Consider the following 22,591-nt stretch of genomic DNA (forward strand, 5'->3'; position numbering starts at 1 on the left):
ATTTAGTGATTCGTTGAAGTTCTAATGGCACTGAAAAAATGACTTATGACTATTTTTTAACACTTATGACTATTGCAGCATCCCCATGGTCATGTGATCAAAATTCATTTAAGGACCACACAGTTCTTTTAACAACTGCAGTGATTCACTCAACAATTCTAGCAAAAAGGTTTTTTTTAAATTAATTAATTAATTAGCCTTTGGGCCATATCAAAGTACAGAGTTCCAGAAACAGATTATTACTGAAATTTGATAAAATTTAAAATGAAATTGGAATAAAATACAATAATTAAAGATATAGATAAAATGTCAACTCATAAAACATTCCTATGCCTGTTTTAGCAGTTGCCATAAAAAGGGGGTAGGGAGGAAGGAAATCTGGAAGAGCAATGTAGCAGTTTAAAAGAGAAAGTACATTCCAACTCTTATCTTTAAAAGACTGCAACTAAAATACCAGAGCTTTTGCCCGTGAATATATTTAATTGGAGAACGTAAATGATGACACCCAACCCGTGAAGGTGCTCAATTGGAGAATCTGGTTTATGAGACACCCAGGGGGGAGGGGGGAAAAGGGGCCACAGGTGACTGTAAATTACATATGCCAGAGTTGGCTTCATACAGGGCAGTGCCAGGATGTCGCCTCTAATGAATCCTTTGAAGTTTGGCTCGAGAATCATGATTTAGAGTGATTGCTGGAATCCTGACATAAAATATGACAAAATTATATTTTGGTGTCATCCCTACAATCTACCCGAATCAGTCCTGCATATGCAGATCTCAACCGAACCATTTTGCTTAAGTATTGTGTTGTGTTAAATGTTATTTTCAAAAAAAAAAAAAAAATGACAAAAAGGTTGTAAATTGGGGCACAACTTACTTAACAACTGTCTTGCTTAGCAATAGAAGTTCTGGACTTCATTGTAATCTTAAGTCAAGGACCACTTGTAATCCCTGTTAAGATAAACAACATTATGTAAAGAGCAATATATATTAAGGAAAAGAAAATTTTTAATAAATACAATCTAATCATGACTTTCTTGCTCTTTGTGTTCTCTCAACTCATTCCCCTTAAGCAAGGGTGGGATTCAAATTTTTAACAACTGGTTCTGTGGGCGTGGCTTAGGTGGTGGGTGTGGTTTGGTGGTCATGTGACCGGGTGGACATGGCTTGGTGGTCATGTTATTGGCTGGGTGTGGCCAACTCAATATCACTCACATCGACGCACGCATCTTCTCCCCTGGCCTTTCATGACTATGGGGATGCTGCAACAGTCATAAGTGTGAAAAATGGTCATAAGTCACTTTTTCCGGTGCCATTGTAACTTTGAATGGTCACTCCACACAAGCAAAGTGCCAGCAAAGGAGGGGAAAAAACTCCAGAGAAGTTCCTGAAAAAACTCCAGAGAAGTTCCTGAGACAGGAAGTCTAGTCCTGCCAAGAGGGATAACGGAGAGGCAGTATCTGTAAGCAACACCAGAATGTTTCCTTTCTGCCTTCCTTACAGGATTAGGCCAGTAATTTCTTCTAACAACCGGTTCTCCGAACTGCTTAGCATGTTAACAACCAGTTCTAGCGAATAGGTACAAACTGGTAGAATCCCACCCCTGCCCTTAAGTATATTTGTTTTGCGATTCCATCCACTATTTTACTTCCAGTACATTCCTGACTATTCTTTCCCCCATATTTAGTAAATATTCTACCAAAGTGGAAAAATAATGCACCTATTTAATATAGTCTTTATATAGCATTCTACAATGTAATTCTTTGAGATTTAACTCAGAGATACTTGCAGTGTACTGACACAAGCTCAGGATATTATTACCTTTGAATCAAGGATCATCCTCTCTTCAGAGTTGCGCAATCAGAATCCTCAGAGGTGAGCACCCTGAAATCGAAGCTTCTAGAAAGCACAGAAACTTTATAAAAGTTCTCAATGTCTAATCTTAAAGTGACAAACAGGACTGAGCTATGTGTACATTAAGAATATTTTAATCTTCATTAATTGTTAATGACTAGAATAACAGTTAATTTTGGTCCTGGAACTCACTCCCTGGATTTGGAATGTGGACCATGGTAGGCAACTGAAACACCAAGGACAATCCTGGGTCTTAGAAACCATTGTTTTCAAAGGCAATCTGGTTCAGTTGGGTGCTGTGATGGAATACAGTCTGGATTCCCAGGAGGAAGGGGCTGCATTCCAGAGGACCAAAGACAGCAAAGTCTAGATCGTTTGGTTACAAGAAAGAAAGTTAAGATGGCTTCTCCCTAGCAATTCTGAAGAGTATTACATAATGATCTGAGGTGGTATTCAGCAGGTTCTGACCAGTTCTGGAGAACCGGTAGCAGAAATTTTGAGTAATTCGGAGAACCGGCAAATCCCACCTCTGACTGGCCCCGCCCCCATCTATTCTCTGCCTCCCAAGTCCCAGCTGATTGGCTGGGTCTTCTTTAGTTGCCCTGCACAGGAGAACGGAGGTGGAAAACAGGTTAGTGGGGTGGGGAGGGAATGGGGATTTTGCAGTAAGCTTCCCCCAGGAGTGGGGACAGAATGGAGACTTTGCACTAACCTACCCCTGCCATGCCCACCAAGCCACACCCACCAAGCCACGCCCACAGAACCAATGTAAAAATGTTTTGAATCCCACCACTGATAACGATGCAAGTAATTGTTTTGGTTTGGCAAAATTTCTGTCTATAGGTGAGGAACAATAAAGGAAACTACTTGGAAATAATTCTATGTGTCATTCTTGGCTTTGGGAACCTGTCAAGGGTCTATCAGAGATTTATATGATAGCTTCTATAACCCGTTCTGCCACATGGATACAGATTAGAGGCCAACACATTTGCAGGTCAAAGCCTGATGATAGTTATGTTGAACTTGCATCTTGAACAGTTTTTTGATTTACAAGCAATTTTAAAACAACCCTGATGGAAGCATATAGACTGGGTGTGTTGGAGAAAACTCTAAATACCGTACTTCAGCAACTTCATTCTATTGGGGGGCTTATGTTGTGACCTAATTAGAAATGTATTTCTTTAAGCTTTGTTTACTTCTGATTAACTTCCTGGGCTTCTCTTAATTTTGATTATTTTTTGTTTGTTTGTTTAAAATGTACCACTAACAAAGGTTTTTGCTCCTCTCGTTTAAAGCGGTGATTGTTTAGAAAAGATCTTAAACTGTCATGATGTCAATTCCTTTTCAGTAGCAAAGCTGAAAACAAGTCATTCTCTAAAGTGGAGAGAGGTTCTGTTTTTGTCAAGAGGGGTCTCCTTTGCCGTTCTTTTCTTGCAACACAATCCTCAACATCATGGGAAACAATCTCAAAATGTCAAAATGCTCGCCAGGACCAGGAATTTGGGAAAGTGGTAGTCCAGATGAATCATCAGCAACAGCACACCCCAACTAAAGCTTATAATTGGCAAACAATGGCTTCAGCTTAATACTCCCCCCACAAAGCTTTCGGAGCAATTTTATAGCAACGTGCTAAAAAAGAAAGAAAAATCATTGTGAATAGAACAAATTCTTCCAAGAACAAACGACACTAATGACAACTGAAACATTTGTTCTTAAATGGGTAACAACCTTTGATTCAGCATTATTTTTTTACAGAGGTGGCGTATTTAAAAATCTAACTTCAGTTAGTATGAAAAACAGCTGCTAGGTTACTAAATAGGGCTGATTTTAGAAAGAACATCCTTCAGTTCAATCTCCGAGGGTTGGGATCCTAACTCCAGGCTCTGCAATTGTTGCCTTTGGCAGGGAATTCTGGGTCCTTAAGTCCCAATACACCTTAGAGGCGCCAGTTTGGGGAAGCTAATGTCTCCACTGGAGATATTCTTTGAAGTTTTATCACTCTGTGTACAGTATTTATGAGAACAGTGTTCAAAAAGCTCCTTGTCCATTGTGGAGATCCCATTGCCTCACAACTCAAGCTTGCCTGATGCTGTTTCCATTGTACTGTTAAAGCTTAATCTCAAATGGAGACAGGATTTGGAGAACATCTACAATGATGAGAGAAAAGTTGATGTGGTAGAAGGTCCCTACAACTGGTCACTCAACATTGCACCTATTTAATAAGTGATACATGATTTTACGATCTTTTAATGTCATGGATATTAACTGGGCTATAACAGTGTAGAGCAGGGATGTGAAACTCAATTTCATTGAGGGCTGCATCAGGCCTCTGGTTGACCTTGGGGCGCTGGGTGGGCATGGCTGACTAGGTGGGTGTAGCCAAACAGGTGGGCATGGCCAGATTGATGCCATTCCCCAAACTGCTGGCATGTTTCCTCTTCGCATTGGGTAGAACAGGATGGTACCATGGGCTGGATCCAATTACATCACAGGCCAAATCTGGCCTTGAGTTTGACACTTCTGGTGTAGAGCTTTAAATCAGTGTTTCTGAAAAGGTGTGGACTTCAACAACCAGAGTTCCCTAGCCAGCATGCTATCTGTGAGCGTTCTGGGAGTAGAAGCAGGGGTGGGATTCTACCAGTTTTCACCTATTTGCTAGAACCGGTTGTTAACATTCTAACCAGTTTGGAGAACCAGTTGTTAGAAGAAATTACTGGCCTAATCCTGTAAGGAAGGCAGGAAGGAAACATTCTGGTGTTGCTTACAGAAACTGCCTCTCTGTTAACTCTTATTACATTCTTGGCAGGACTAGACTTCCTGTCTCAGGAACGTCTCTGGAGTTTTTCCCCCCTCCTTTGCTGGTACTTTGCTTGTGTGGAGTGACCATTCAAAGTTACAATGGCACCGAAAAAGTGACTTATGACCATTTTTCATACTTACGACTGTTGCAGCATCCCCACAGTCATGAGAGGCCAGGGGAGGAGGTGCGTGCCTTGATGTGAGTGATATTGAGTTGGCCACACCCAGCCAATAACATGACCACCAAGCCATGTCCACCACCTAAGCCACGCCCACAGAACCGGTTGTTGAAAAATTTGAATCCCACCCCTGAGTAGAAGTTTACAAAAATTGAAATCAAGAACCACCACTTTAAATCATTCCCAGAGTTGGCCATGTCAGCATAATTAGGATCAGAACTTCCATCATTAAACGTTGCACCTATTTAATAAGTGATACTTGATTTTACGACCTTTTTATGTCACAGATATTAAGTGTATCACAATGATCATTAAGTGAATCATGTAGTTGTTAAGCAAATCTGCCTCCCCTCCCCAGGGGGGACTTCAAAAATTTTAGCAACGGGTTCTCTGTCTGGTTACTGCGTGGGCGTGGTCATGGCCGGAATGTCCTAGTCGGCCTCCTGCACCATGGCGCAGGGGGAGTGTTTTTGCCCTCCCTGGTTCCGGAGGCTTTCCTTGAGCCTCCGGGTGAAAACAGCCTCCCCGGGCTCCAGAGGCTTTCTGGAGGCCAGAAATGGGCTCGTTTCCAGCTTTCCCAAACTTCCAAGAGGCCCATTTTTTTCCCTCCCTGAGCCTCTTGGGGACTCCCGGGAGGGGAGGGGTCAGGTGAGCAGAACTAGCCAGGAGTGGGATTTAGGGGTTCTCCGAACTGTGCAGAATCTTAGATGGAGGATTTCCCGAACCCCTGCAAACCCCCAGCAGCCCACCTCTGCCTCTCCCATTGATTTTGCTTTTGAGAAGCCCCCTGGGAAAGTTGCAAATGGCGATCAGAATAGAATAGAATGGAATAAAATAGAATGGAATGGAACGGAATGGAACGGAACAGAATAAGCAATAGAATAGAATATGGAATGGAACAGAACGGAAATGAACAGAACAAAAAAGAACATAATAGAATAGAATAGAATTTTATTGTCACTTTAAATGTACACTAATTAGAATACATTAAAATGAAATTTTGTTGCATTCAGCTCTCAAAGGATAACCATTATGCATATACCCACATATACCCAGATATATGACACAGAGAAATATCACAATTATCTCATATATTTGCCGGGTGGGTGGGGAGAATCCTATGAGTTTATAAGATGGATGGCATAAGGAACAAAGCTGTTACAAGGAACAGGGACTCTAAAAAATATTTCCTTTATTGTTCTCCAAAATGTAGAGAGCAATAATAAGGAGCTGTTTTAGTTGTAGAATTGCACCACTGTCCTTTTTTGATCTCATCTGTGTTTGACTCTTGGAGTTGAAGAAGGCTGTCCTAAATTCAGTATGAAACGAGTTACATTTACTTATTCTCAGGATTGTTTTCAAGGAGTTTAATTTAAGTGGCACAATACTATTTATTTTGTTAAAATAATTTGAAACTACATTTCATCTTACATGGGATTTTAGGATAATGGATTATATATTAGGATAAAGGATTATATATTACAATATAACAATAACCATTAACAATGACAATTCTTTAAAATATCTGAGTGATTAAATATACATTTTTGTTTATATTATCATTTTATTCCTAGTACTGACATTACTATATTTACCACCTTCTGTTAGCTTAAGGTAATTTGAGATATTTCTATTATAACTCATTAAATAATTATCTCTCCTTTCTTTATTTTAGACTGAAGCATATTTATAAAATATTTCCACTTTTGATGCTGTTTTTTAAAAAAATTACTTCCATTGTGTTTTTTTTTATACCCTTGCTCAGCACTTTGGCAATGTTCAAGACAAGTCATAAAAATTCCACCGTCTTCCTCAATAGCCTTCCTTTGTATCAGTGCAATTCTTATAACCTGTAGGAGTTGCCGTGACACAGCTCTGCAACAAACTGGCCATTGAAATGTCGCATATTTGGGCAAGATTGTGCAGGCAAAGATGAAATGATGATTGTGAATTGTGGAACAGTAGATTTTTCTTGGCAGAAGGGGATCTATTGCGACTTTGAAAGGTTGCAACTTGTCAAACTTAATTTTAAGAGGGGAAAAAAAAAGACGATGGTATGAGAAAACTGCCTTTTTAACAGACAAGATCCTACGTTAAAAATGACTACAGTGATAAGGAATTTATCACCAGCTATAAAATACTTGGCAAAAGAAAGTGGCTGCAGTGTACGAAGGAGATTTTCAAGGGTAGGAGATCCCTTCCCTTTCCAATAACTTCTCTTCCATGGGATGTGAGCAGAGAGGCAGGAAATATTATGGGTTCCTCGCCTAAGGAGGTCCATCTAGCAGGACCCCAAAGAAGGGCCTTCTCTGCAGTGGCTCCTCCCTGAGGAACATCATTCTCATAGAAATATTGCCCCCCCCCACTTTGGCACTCTTTCTCAAGGCCCTGACGACCCGATTCTGCCAACAGGACTGCGGGCCCCTGAGTGAGAGGGAGCCCATCAAAGTAGTTTATTTGATTGACTAATTGTTGTCACCAAATGGGAGGTTATTCCTTTTCATTATTTTTATATTGGGCTTTTGTCCTTGCAAATTGCCTGGCGTCATTGAGAGTGAATTGGGTGGCCATATATATATATTTTCTTAAATAAATAAATAAATAAACAAAACACTTGAAAGAGTACCTTGCAGGAAAAGCCAGGATATTTCTACAGACCTCTCAAACTCCAATTACTCAACGAAACCAACAATAGCATGCTTAATTTTATGAGAATCTCTCTGATACTTTCTTGTCTTTTCAAAGACATTTTTTAAAAAGTCTTTTACATCAAATGTGGCTAAAATCCAGATACATTTTCTGCATGGTGTTATTTTGGATTTCTTTTAAGGCCAACCAGTTTCAGACCCTCTAATAACCTAATCAGTTTGCCATTATTTCTTCACAGCAGTCTTTGCTCTTGAAATCATCTGAAAACTTTCGCCATTTTTCTCCACCATCTCCTTATTTATTATCTGTTCACTTTCACTTCTCCTTCTTCTTGGATTAGTTCCAATTCTATCCTGGTCTGTAGCCTTGAGTCAAACTTTTCTTGTTTCAGTGCAGAATTTCTGATCTACGTTCATTCTGGTTTACATTCCTGGATCACCATGTCGTTAGATCAGAGGTGTCCAACTCTTGGTTGTGAGTTGTGTCTCCAGAACACCCAACAGACATATGGAAAGAAACATCATGAGAGGAGAAGACAAAAGTTAAAACGAATTTCAATTAATATAGTCAATAGGATTACCTTTGCATTGCACCGAGCACTTTCCCCGTTACAGTAAAATTGATAGTTTGATGGGGCTTGGAGTCACCCTGAGACTTTGGAAAGACCAATCTGATTTGAACTTCCAACTTGCCACATAGAGTAGCTCCCTGACGAGACAAATACATTTAATAAACAAACATTCTGCCTTTCTATTTGCTCCCTGACAAATGTATTGGTCTCTGTTCCCCAAATGGGGGAAATAAAAACAAAATAAAACATATGCAACCCTCTCCCTTCTGAACATAAAAATAAAACAAAAAAATATAGTTCCATAAATATAAAATCACAAGCAGAGCATTATCAGCATCTATAAAATTAGATGCCCCACTGGCAATGGTATTTTAAAAAATTCTAAATTTGACCTGAAAGGAACCAGGTTGGAAAAGGTTGACTTAAATTTGGGTGCGTGGACAACTTCAGACACTGGCAAATAAAGATTAATATACTAACCATACAGTGACCTTTGAATTAATTCAAAATGCTGTTCTATGGGCTAACGGAAAACCATTTCCCATATCTTCAAAGTCTTAAATAGAGTAGGAATCAAGATCTAACAAAAAGTCCCTTTTGTTGGCTTGATTTTTTTTTCTAGCTCTCCAGAAATGTGATGAAAAATTGCATTTATATGGATTGCTATTTTCTCCAAGGTAGTCTTCTTAATGCCAAACTGAGTAACTTTCAAAACCTGGCAAAAAGTATTTTTCATTACCTAGAAAATGTCACCTCACTTATAATAATCGATTGTAGGCATCTAGTTTTATAGATGTTGTTAAAGCTCTGGTTGTGATTTTATATTTATGGAATTATTATTATTTTTGTTATATTTGCTCTCCATGTTCAGAAGGGAGACGATTGCATATGTTTTATTTTGGTATCAGTGCTCTGATAGCTTTGCTTTGCTATTGATGATGATGATGACAATGATGATATCCATTCAGTCATGTCTGACTTTTGACAATTCAGTGGGCCATGTCTCTCTACGTCTTCTGATCTTGCACTACTTTTTTGAGTTGTTCTATGCTCCAGCTGATGCCAGCTTTACTGGTGTCCAACCACCATGTTCTTTGATGGCCTGGTTTCCTTTTACCGCTAACTCTTCCAAATATAATTGCTTTCTCCAGTGAATTCTTCTACATGACATGGCCAAAATAATTGAGACGCAGTGGTGTGATTTTGCCTTCCAATGACATACCTGGTGTTGTGTGCTCCAGGACTTGATTGCTGGTCACCTTTGCTGTCCAAGGAATACGCAGGAGCTTCTTCAGCACCACAGCTCAAATAAGTTAATGATTTTCTTTCTGTCTTGCTTTTTAAAGGTTGAACCACAGATAGCTACAGGAAACATAATGGAGCAGACTAAATATCATATAGGAAGGATAAACCTCAGGAAAAAACCTACATGGAGGAAAACTGTAGATAATAAGCAAGCAAACATACAAAAATGAAGTTGGGTATGTCAGGACAGAATGATACAAGAACTTGATGCAATACAAGAACTTGATGCAGAATGATGCAAGAACTTGATGCTTAGGTTCCTAAGAATGCCAGATTTGGTTTTCAAGGACTTTAGAGCTGGTCTTTAAAATATTGCAGAATTTGGATTAGGATACCAATTGAGAATTGGAAAGAGGTGGCTTTCTTAGTTCTAAATTGCCCTCTTTATTTGACCTGGAGTTGCCATTTCTGAATGAAAACCTTCCACCCAACTTCTGTCTGTCACTCCCACGTTGGCATTTCTCACCAAGACATAGCAAGGATATGAGCAAAATCTCACCCACTTGCAACCCAAACAGAGCCAGCTAATTTCTGAAATATCAATCTCTCTCCAAAAATGTTATGAATTCATGACACACATGGCTTATTTTTATGGTGGAGAAAAAAATCTTCGAAAATAGCAAATAGCACAGATGGCCTTAGATTTTCTTCTCTACCATCCATGCTAAGAAGCCAATTGTTGTTGTTTTTTAAAGGACGGTAGGATCAATCCTTTATTTATGACTAGGAGCCACAGGTTTGCCTCTATGGCAGTTGGAGAGTCCCAAATATCTGGGGTTCATGATAATGGAGTCCTGCCAATCGCTGTCAAAAAAACCCATAACCATCTAAGCATTGTGAGCACAATTAGATCATTGCTAAACATATGGTAGGACTGGCTGAATAAAACAGCATCCATCTATACCTTTATTGCAGTAGTTGGATTCTGTATTTTCAATGTGAGGAGGGTGCAGTCCAGTGGTGGGATTCAATTTCTTTTACTACCGGTTCTGTGGGCGTGGCTTGGTGGGCATGGCAGGGGAAGGATACTGTAAAATCTCCATTCCCTCCCCACCCCACTAACCTGCTTTCCAGCTCCGTTCTCCTGTGCAGGGCAGCCAAAGAAGACCCAGCCGATCAGCTGGGACTCGGGAGGCAAAGAATAGATGGGGACAGGGACCAGTCAGAGGCAGCATTTGCCAGTTCTCCGAACTACTCAAAATTTCCACTACTGATTCTCCAGAACTGGTCAGAATCTGCTGAATGCCACCTCTGATGCAATCCTACAAATTTCTGGATCTGCCAACTGAAAAAGGTATAGTGTGGGAAGAAGCAAACTATATAACATAATCTTTAATTTTGCCCCATTTTATGACCTCTCTTGCCAAAGTTGTGAAATGAATCACTGCAGTTGCTAAATTAGTAACACGGTTGTTAAAGTGAATCTGGCTTCCTCATTGACTTTGTCAGAGGGTCACAAAAGATGATCACATGACCTCAGGACACTGCAACCATCATAAATGTGAGTCAGTGGCCAAGCATCTGAATTTGGATCAAGTGACCATGGGGATATCTCAACAGTTATCATAAATCATCTTTTTTTCCCTAGCGTTGTTGTAACTTTGAACACTGAATAAACTGTTGGAAGTCGATGGCAACCTATACTTAAATCTGTTTCTAACTGCTATAAAGAAGATCAGAAGTCACTTCTTTTAATTATTTTTTTCTTTTCTGTACTTTTTCTCTATCTTTTCTTCCTTCCTTAATCTCATTTTCTGTATTTTTTCCATGTTTACCTTTTTCTGATGTTATACATTTCTAATAAAAATTATATTAATTTTTTTTTTTGGGGGAATCCTACACGTTTAGCTTTGATTGTGCACCTCAAGGTTCTGTTCCACAGATCTATATTGGACCACAAGTTTGCTCTTTTAAAATACCTAATCTCTGGCTTCTGTCCATTGCTTTCAGAAAATATTACTGACCATTCCATTGTATATGCAGGCTGGAACCAGAACTGAAGTAACAAACTAGCTATGTTCCTTTCAGGAACCACTTATACAGACAAGTATAATTTGTATAAATGTACCAGAAATTATTTTGCTTTTCCAATGCTTATTGATTGCTTTGAATGAGGTTTAAGAACACAATTTATCTGAACCAGGGAGCAAGCCATTTCAAGCATGCATTTCCTATAGTTCATTCTTCGTTGGTGCATTGTACATTTTTAAAGTACACCAGCAACCTCATATTTTTAATGAAAGAAAGTTGAGAAGGAAATGAATGAAAGAAAGAAAATATTACATTTTTTCACCTATTTTGCTAATGGCTTTGTCTTCCTGAGCCAATGTTTCCCAATGAAGAAATAAATGCTGCTAAAATGCTATGAGGATTTATCATAATAAATGTCACAACTGTCTGAATTCAGACAGTCTGAAAAAACATTTTATTTTATTTGCTGTGCATTAAATTTAGAATTTTATTAGTGTGCCAGGCCATTCTATATTTCAGAATTACATTGGTGCAGAATTTGAAATGAATTGTATTTCATTTCAATTGTAATTTTTGGATGCCCTGCCCTGAATTGCTCCTAAGTGCTATTTTTTAAATTCCATCTGTATTATTTGCTATTATTATTATTATTATTATTATTATTATTATTATTATTATTATTATTATTATTATTATTATTATTATTATTATTATTATTATTAATAATAATAATAATAACAGGGAATGTAACTAATACTCCTTTCTCCTCCTATTTTCCCAACAAAACAATTGTGTGATGTAGGTTGGGCTGAGACTGGCCCCAAAGTCACTCATCTTGCTTTCATGCTTAAGGCGGGAGTAGAACTCATACTCTTACAGTGATTGGCCCAAAGTCAGCCCAGCTGATTTAATGCTTAAGGCGGGACTAGAACTCACAGTCTTCTGGTTTCTAAGCCAGCACTTTAACCACTACACCAGGGGGTTTCAAACTCAAGACCTGTGAGCCAGATCCGCCCTGCAGGGTGCTTAGATCTGGCCTGTGAGGCTGCCCTGGAAACAGTGAAGGACTGACCCACGGTGCCTCTGCCAGCAAAAACATAGCTCGGGAGGGCTGCCCTCCGTTTTTGCTGGTAGAAGGTTGCAGGAAGCCGCACTGATGAAAATGGACCTTGTTTTCACTTGCAAAGCGCTCAGGCTGCCACAGGCACCCCCAACACGAGTGATGTTGAGTTGGCCATGCCCCATGGACATGTCCCCCCGGGCTCTCCAGAGGTCAAACACACCCCTGATGCGGCCCTCAATGAAATTAAGTTTGACACTCCTGCACTAGACTGTGATCCATGCCCTCCCAAAGAGTAGGCCTTTGCCAAGAGTAGTTGGATGTATTTTTCTATTGCTCTCGGAATTATTATCTTCTACCTTCTATGAGCCGTGGTGGCACAGTGGTTAGAGTACAGTACTGCAGGCTACTTCTGCTGACTGCTGGCTGACTGCAATTTGGCAGATCGAATCTCATCAGGCTCAAGGTTGACTCAGCCTTCCATCCTTCTGGGGTGGGTAAAATGTTGGGGGCAATATGCTGCCTCTATAAACCGCTTAGAGAGGGCTGTGAAGCACAGTGGTGGGATTCAAATTCTTTTACTACCGGTTCTGTGGGCGTGGCTTGGTGGGCATGGCTTGGTGGGCATGGCAGGGGAAGGATACTGCAAAATCCCCATTCCCTCCCCACCCACTAACCTGCTTTCCAGCTCCGTTCTCCTGTGCAGGGCAACAAAAGAAGACCCAGCCGATTAGCTGGGACTTGGGAGGATGAGAATAGATGGGGGTGAACCCAGTTAGAGGGGGTATTTGCTGGTTCTCTGAATTACTCAAATTTCCACTACCGGTTCTCCAGAACTGGTCAGAACCTGCTGAATCCCACCTCTGGTGAAGCGGTATATAAGTCTAAGTGCAATTGCTATTGCTATTCTCCTCCTGGTCACTTCTGATATTGAATTGAATAACATAGGAACAACAACAACAACAAAAGACTAAAGTTTGGAGTTTCCATATTCAGGAAATTAGAGATTTGCATTGAATTTGAGCTTGTGAAGGATTGTTCCCAACGTAGATTCTTACTTATTCAATTACATGAAATTACAGGTAGAGTAGTACCAGACTTACAACAGCAATGAAGTTTGCCCATTATGATTGTAAGTCATAACCATCATAAAGTGGGTCACCATGTTACCAACTCAATTTTACAACCTTTTTTTGCAGTGGTCATTAAACAAACACCAGGTTCATAAAGCAAACCCATTGTTGGAGAGCAATGCCAGTTTGGGCAAAAACGTAAAACACGGTCCTATGATCACAGGACACTGCAAACAACTATAAACGAGGGAGGATGATTGCCAACATCATTGGTGGGTAGACTGTCAGAACTTGGGAACTGGACCATGAACTACCTATATTCCATTTGGTTGAGGAAAGGTTGTTTACACACAAGCTGAACAGCCATCTGCATGCTATGGAGTGAGGCAATTTCTCATCTACTTTCCCATAGATAGAAAGTCTTTTAAAGTTCAGTCTTCACTGCAGAGTCAAAACATTCTAGAAGATACTATCCTGCAACGGGGAAGTCTTGATGTGTTCTTTAATGCTAAGTTCTGCCTCTAATGAAGACAACATAATTAAAAAGATTACATTTTAAACACCTCCACTAATACTGGCAGTGCAAGCTACTGTATACACAGAGAGAGCAAGCCCCATCTCACTAGCATGGATGGTGTTACCTAATTAGGTAAGGAAATGTCTACAAGAAACCAGCCAAGTTCAAAGAGCACAAAATACTCCATATTACTTCTTTTGTCAAGCTTGTTGCAGCATGATGCATTGATCTCTTTTTTGCTGACGAGTTTTTAAAAAATATGTTACCAGTGATAGTTGCAAGCAGTTTTGTTACTAAAAGCTTAGCTTGGTTGGCTCCTTTTTTTGGGTTACCTATGTGAGCAAGTAAACAGCAGCACAAAAATGGGGGGGCAAACTCATATGCCGATCAGTGAAAGTACATAGCCATCCTTATTTCAGCATCAGTGAATTGTAGAAATAGGATTATTGTGTATTATTAGGGATGCAGAAAAAGAGAAGGAAGAAAGGAAGGAAGGTAGGAAGGAAGGAAGGAAGGAAGGAAGGAAGGAAGGAAGGAAGGAAGGAAGGAAGGAAGGAAGGAAGGAAGGAAGGAAGGAAGGAAAATAATTTCTACTTTTTCAAATTTTTGACTGTTCTTTATGGAGTCAAATATTTTCCTCCTCCTCCTCCTCCTCCTCCTCCTCCTCCTCCTCCTCCTCCTTAAATTCACCTAGATTCAGGAGGATATCAAACCCTGATCTTGCAGCAACTGAGACAGCCTCAGGTCTAACTTTGAACAGTTTATTACAGTTCTGGCATTGTCAGGGATAAGTTGTAGCCTGTAGCTGAGGTTAGGAGCTTTTTAAAAGAAACAAAAACAAGTATGCAAAGAAAAGAAGAGAAAAAGAGGGAAAATATTATTAGCTATTTTACCCCCCTCTCCCAAAAAGTCTGCATCAGGTAGACAATGTAGCACCATGCAAAATTTTCTTCCAGGTAATGGTGGTGAAATTGTGCAAAACTCTGGCAGAAAAATAACATATTGGCAAGGCCTTCAACTTTGGCATTCAGCTATTATATCCTCAGTCAGAAATTCCAATTCTTTGTGATTGCCACCAAACTTATATTAATGATCAAGCAGGGAAGATAAGAAACAATTCAACTGTGAAGGAAGTCCTTTGATTTAATGTTCAGCTCAGTTCATGTGTGTGTGTGTGTGTATACACATTCATATATGCGTGCAGTATGAGTTCTCAATTTATGATTATTCATTTAATAACTGTTCAAAGTTACAACAATGCTGAAAAAAGTGACTACAACTAGTCTTCACACTGATTACCAACACAATGTGCCCACAGACACACGATCAAATTTTGGATGCTAGGTGACCAGAATGTATTTAAGATGGTTGCAGCATCCCAAAGTCACATGATCACCATTTGCAACTTTTACAGTCAGGTTCTGACAAGCAAAATCAATAGAGGAAGCCAGATTTGCTTAACGATTATGTGATTCACATAACAACTATGCGAAAAATGGTTGTAAAATTAGGTGCAACTCATGTAATGGCTGCATTGCTTATCAATGGAAGTTGATAAGCAAAGAACTCAAGGATCACCTGTATCAGAGGTGGTATTCAGCAGGTTCTGACCAGTTCTGGAGAACTGGTAGCAGAAATTTTGAGTAGTTCAGAGAACCGGGAAATACCACCTCTGACTGGCCCCGCCCCCATCTATTCGCTGCATCCCGAGTCCCGGCTGATCGGCTGGGTCTTCTTTGGTTGCTCTGCACAGGAGGAAGGAGCTGGAAAGCAGGTCAGCAGGGGTGGGGAGGGAATGAGATTTTGCAATATATCCTTCTCCTGCCACACCCACCAAGCCATGCTACGCCCACCAAACTACGCCCACAGAACCGGTAGTAAAAAATTTTGAATCCCACCACTGACCTGTATGCTAAGGTACCCTTGATTTTGGAAATAAAACAATGAAAATGTGTCATCTAGCAATGTGAAATATAAAGCAACTACATTATGTCTAAACAGGTTTGTAATATTTATTTCTGGCAGGACCAATGCACATTTAATTAACAGATCCATTAAAAGTGAATCATCAGATGAAGCTTTTGTTTCTGTGTCATTGAGAGAGAAAGAATGATCGGCATAATTCTGGCCTATGAAGTAATTTTAAGGGCATAGACTTTTCAATCAAATTAAATAAAAATAATAGCTGGCAACTCTAACTTTCAGCAGAGAAAAAGAAAAGGTAGTCTGCACAGACAGTCCTTGACTTACAATCACAATTAGGACTGAACTTCCAGTCATAAAGTGCTACAGTTGTATTTGACTGGACCTGATTTTACAACATTTTCTGTAGCAGTTGTTAACGAAATCATTTGTGTTCTAAATATGAATCCATTCTTCTGAATGAGCTTTTTTCCCCCTGGAAACTGGGGAAAAAAACACTAGAAACCAGCAAAAAACATCACAAAAAACATCACAAATTGTGGTCATACGATTGTAATCTGGTGACAAAAGCAAGCCAGTTGCCAAGCCCCAGAAATGCAGTGACATATTTTATGGCAGTCAGAAGTACTTTCTAGGATATAAAGCACTATAAAACATTTCTGACTCTGTCGTAATTGCTAAGAGTTTTTGAAATGAATGGTTATAAGTTGAAGACTACTTAGATAACATTTTCTATCCTAGCTTTCCATTGTACCATAGTGGGGTTTACATGACACATAACACCTAAAGCATGTTAGCAAAATACAATAAGTCAATTCATCTCACATAATTTGTCCCAACAAATAAACCATAATCTGTCTTAAACCAAGACCGGATTCCTCATTCCACACAGAGCTACAAATTACCCAACTCTTGAATATTTACTACTTTATTAATTTACTTAGTTCAGACTGCCCCAGGAGTAGTTGATACAGTTCTACACAGAAATTATTGAATCTACCATGGTACTTTTATAATTTCTGGTCTGGTACAGCAACTAAACATAACAGGTTCAGATTCCAACCAGATCGTCTTCCATAAAAGACCTGTATATTGTGCGGGTCAGAAGGAAGCCTGAGAAAATAACTACAGTCTCCTCATATCCTGGACATAGACTGTTTCAATTCCTCCCACCGATATAGGGCATTAAATGCCAAAAAAACTAGGCATGGGGACAGGTTTTTCCACTGTGCTATCACTCTGCTAAAACAGCTAATCCTCACAGTCTAAGGATAGTCACCTATGTGATATTATTATTATCCTCACCTTCTCTACTAACCCCTCTTATAGTATCATTATTATGATTATATTACGCTGTTGTTTTTCATGTACACTGATAGCTTCTGCACCAGAGACAATTTCCTTGTGTATCTTGGCCAAATAAAGTATTCTATTCTACTTATTTATCTATTATATCTATATGCCATCCACCTTGCTATTTTGGATGACTCCAGCCATTGCTGCATGAGTCATCCAAAACCATTGTAAAAAGTAAAGATGATAGCTGCAACTGAAGTAGAATATATTCTTTAGTTATTGCAGATAAGTGCTTTCGTCAGGCAAGATTCTGTCAGGCAAGATTCTGTTCACCTATTCTGAGTAGGTGAACAACTACCCAGAACTAGTCGACATGCTGTTCTTGGTTCTTTGGGCCTGACAGAAGGAAGGACACTATATTAATTTTTTTTCTCCAGCCACAAATCCTGGTCTGACTCTTCTGGTGTAAAAAAGGAAGTCAATTCTATATTTGTTCTCTCTTAAGCTAGATAATGCAAGAGTCAAAAGTTTATATGTTATATAAATAAGTGTTCAGTATTTATGTTTTTGATAAGCATCACTGATATGCCCTTCTCATTAGAGCATTCTTCTTGCAGCTGGAATGTAACCCTTCATTAACTGCTCTCTGAAACACATTGTCTGCCAATGATTTGGGTCCATTGTTCTTATGAAACTACGCTCTATCACTTTAGAAAGGATGAGTCTATAAAATGAAAGAGCAGCAACAGATTTTTGCACTGTCTAGGAGCATAGCACCTTTGTGCCAATTGCTCTGAAAAGCAATAAATTGCTCACCATTCAAACCATTATTATAATAATAAGAGCAAGTCACTACTTTAATTGCATTTGTTAAGTGGATAGGATTGGACGGGGCTCATTAATGCCATTACTGTATACCAAATCTGCAAAAAATAAATAAAAAATCAGCTGATTTATTACAGGTTCACAGACAAAAGCAATGGAATCTTCTCTTTTATCATTTACCTGCTCTAGACTAGACAGGCATTAGAAGATGGAAAAGTCTGCTAATTATGCCAAGGAAGAAAAGAAAATAATACTGAGTTTTAGATATAAATTGATCATTACAATTATATTCATCTCTCTCTCTCTCTTATCATCTATCTAATGTACCGTGTTTCTCATATAATAAGGCCGGGTCTTTTTTTTTTTTTGAGCCCCGAAAAAATGGCTAGGCCGTCTTTTCGGGGGGTGACTTAATTCCCCCCCCTTGCATCTTCAGGCGGGTGGCGATGGCTTGGATGTTGACCTCGGCGTTGGTGGGGCACTTCGTGATCGGGGTCAACGCAGGCAGCACCATATCCAGGTGTGCAACAAAAGTACTTCCTAACGGCAAGCCCCCCTCCATTCCCCCATTTCGCATGTTTTAATATAGGCCTTAATTTGGGGGGAGGGGCTTAATTTCATTTCATGCCTATAACACATGCTGGGACTTCCTATTGGGGGAGGCCGTATTGTTGGAGAAACAGGGTACATATCTATACCTATCTATCATCAACTATCCAATCTATTTGTCTCTCAACCATCTATGTCTGTCTGTCTGTCTCTTTCTATCTGTGTCTGTCTGTCTATCTGTCAGTCTGTCTATCTATCTATCATCTATCTATCCCTTTATAATCCATGATAAATTAACAATCTACCAGAGACTCCTTAGATTTCTTTTTTTTTTCAAAAAGAGTATCTTGCACTTTCTTTGGAAGGATCGATTTCCCTCAATACAGGTGGCCAACCTACATTCATGCTTACTTATGATTTCTAGAGCCCTTTCAGATTTAAAAAAAAAACCCCACCAGTTTATAATCTTTATGTTATTGAACTTCTCTGGCTATGAATAGAGTGGATCATTCTGAAGTGTGATCAGATCGTTCAGGCCTAGGAAATTAAAGGTTGCCAAATTTCTGACAATAACATGACAGCAAAATGAGAGTTCAAAAGTGTAAGAATTGAACTTCCATTCACATTTTCTAAGGGGTGTGTGTGTGTGTTGCTCCACTGTAAGCAATGGGAGAAAATAAATTTAGAATGTTAAAGAGGAAGTGTAAATATTGAGCATATTTCTAAGTATAAATAGAGGGTTACGAATAGCAATGATACTTCCGGTTTTCACCCAGTGACAGTGCCCCCTCCCTGCCCATTTATTTTGGCCAAGCCTTCCTTTAGCCCACGGGTGTCAACCTCGATCGTGACATGTGACGTATTGTGACATATCGCAATGGTTTCTGGCCTTTGCTGAGCCAGGATGGGCGTGGCCTGCGTGTGACGCAACCAGCCCAGGGGTTGCAAGTTTGACACCGGTGCTTAGTTTAGCCAATCAAAACATTTGATATATTCCTGGTCCCCTTTACACATGGCCCCTAGTGCATTATAGTTTCAATGGGAGAGAATGAGAAATTATGAAATACACATGGAGTACTCATAGGATGGATTGAGTTATATTTAATTCAATTACATTTAAGTTAAAGGTTATCAAATGCAGTTTTGGACCTCACTCTACTAAAAGCTTGCCATCAAAAGAGTAAGTGTGAGCCCAGCCATTGCAAAGTTGTAGGCCTCTGTTTTAGGCTGTTGGAAGGTAAAAGCTTGTGTGAGCTTTCTCTAACAGCCTGGCAATACATCAACCCCAACCATCCCTGATCCACTAGCAAATACAAAGCAAAGAGATAATGAAACTGCTTAAATTTTTCCACCTGCATTGACACTCAAGCAGAAATTGATTAAGCATGACTCACATAAAGAAATACATATAGTACTTGATTTACAACTATTTGTTTAGTGATGAAGTTGCAACAGCATAAGTGACTTATGACCATTTTTCATACTTATGACCATTGCAGTAGCCCCATGTTCACATGATCAAAATTTGGACACTTGGCATGTATTTATGACTCTTGTGGATCATCATAAACTTCTAGCAAGTAAAGGCATTGGGGAAGCCAGATTCACTTAACAACCATGTTACTAACTTAGTAAATACAGTGAGTCACATAACACCTATAGCAAAAAAGATTGTAAAATGGTGGGGGGATCACTTAACTGTCTTGTTTAACAATAGAAATTGTAGAGGTTGAGGACTGCCTGCATATTGATATATAAGCAATATAAATAAAACCATAATAAATTCTCCAACATGTAGAAATCCTTTATGGACACATAAACTACCCTGATCCAAAACCCATCACCCACAGCCACACACAAAACCACACATAACAAATATGAAAATTAACACATCCCACAGGGCAAAAAAAATATGCCATTTTCCCCCTGACTCGGTGTAAGACACACACACACACTCGCCACAAGCCAAGTCACATGGAAATGAGCACAAGCAAAGTACTAACAAAACTTAGACTCCCCCAATAAATATTTCTAAAATTTGCCTTCAAAATGTTGCCTTTTTCAAGAACTGATTCGGATGGTTTTTTGTTTTTTTGTTTTTTTTGCTGTCAAATAAATTCTAGCTCTATTTCAAGCAGATGTCTTGTGCTCATTTACCTGGATACCAAACGGACCAGAATTATTTTCTTCTAATAAGGCTTTACTGAACTTTGAAATGTTTCATCCTCAAAGAAGGAACTTCAATATATCTAAGGAATCTTAGATTGCTGTCCCTGAGGCTATAGATTACAGATGAAAGTAATGGTTCTCAGCCTTGGCTGCTTGTTGGCTGGGAAATTGTGGAAGCTGAAGTCTACACATTGCCAAAGTAGAGAAACATTGGTTTAAAGAATAAACTCAAGGTCCCTCATTAGCTAATATGCTGTGGGTTTAGATCCCATACAACCTACATTCCCTGTTAAAGGGCAAGGTTAGGTTTGTGACTTTTCTACTGTGAAGGCGTTGCAATATTCCTGGGTTGATTGTCAGAGAGACCATTGCCTTTCTACAGATGTCGATAGCTCTGTGGAATACAGATAATGGAGAATGGTTCTTGTGCATATACAGCAGTGGACATAGACTAAAGAAATAAAGTGAAGTTAATATGGATCTATTTTGTTGTGAGACCCACCAGCATTTTGAAGAGGAAAGTTGGTGTCTACAAAAATTTGGATTTCAACCAGTCAGTTAGATCTCCTGATGTGCTCTAAATTTGCTTTGGTTTCCTTACAAGTAAGTAGCACAGAAATGTGATCTCAAGAATGGATACCATTCACAGCACCTCCACCCTTAGGAATCCCATCCGATTGCTAACAATACCAAGTAACTATCTGTAGAATCCAATTCTCTCTTCCCTGTGATATTCTTTCTTGCCTTGGTAAACAGAGAGGTGGCCATCCACCCTTCTCTCATCTCTGACATATTTATAGCAAACAGTGGGGAGTGGGGTCGAATCTTAAATAAATGGTAAAAGGAGAAGAATGTTGAAGTCCTTTTAGACTGGTTTCTAGTCACCAGGCAACGCTTGGTCTACTTCTTCCTCCACTTTTTAGAAGCAATCAAAGGGGAAAAAATATTACCAGTGCAATCTTGGAAGCTGACACTTCCTGAACCCGTATTATTAAATCAGTACCCTGTTTCTCCAACAATATGGCCTCCCCCAATAGGAAGTCCCAGCATGTTTTATAGGCATGAAATGAAATTAAGCCCCTCCCCCCAAATTAAGGCCTATATTAAAACATGCAAAATGGGGGGAATGGTGGTGGTGGGGGCTTGCCATTAGGAAGTACTTTTGTTGCACACCCGGATATGGTGCTGCCTGTGTTGACCCCGATACGAAGTGCCCCACCAACGCCGAGGTCAACATCCAAGCTGTCGCCGCCCGCCTGAAGATGCAAGGGGGAATTAAGTCACCCCGAAAAGACAGCCTAGCCATTTTTTCGGGGCTCAAAAAAATAAATAAGACCCGGCCTTATTATATGAGAAACACGGTACTTGAGGGGCTACCACAGAGAAAAATGGCTCAACCTATTCAAGACACGACAGTTTGAAGCTCATAAAGAGTAATCTAACTTGGAAGCAACTAAGGAAAAATTTCTTGATAGTGAGAACAATTAATGGATAGAACAGTTTGCCTCCAGAAGTCTGGAGGTTTTCAAGAAGAGATTGGAAACTATTTGTCCAGAATGATATAAAGTCTCCTGCTTGAGCAAAAGGTTGGACTAGAAAACCTCCAAGGTCTCTTCTGACCCTATGATTCTATTACATATAAGTGAGTCCAATTATAAAGCATATTAAAATAGTAACGATTGATTATATGCCATCAAATAAATGTTGACACGTGGTGACCATATTGATAATTTTCTCCAGGATTATCTGTCCGTAACTTGGCCATTCAGGTATTCTAACATCTGACTCATTGCATCCATAGCTGCCGTAATGGACTCCCTCCATCTTCTTCTGGTTATCTTTTTCTTTTCT

This window comes from Notechis scutatus, chromosome Z, assembly GCF_049901735.1.
Source record: "Notechis scutatus isolate UNSWTSFEM ecotype Mainland chromosome Z, rNotScu1.2, whole genome shotgun sequence".
In the NCBI taxonomy this organism is placed as follows: Eukaryota; Metazoa; Chordata; class Lepidosauria; order Squamata; family Elapidae; genus Notechis; species Notechis scutatus.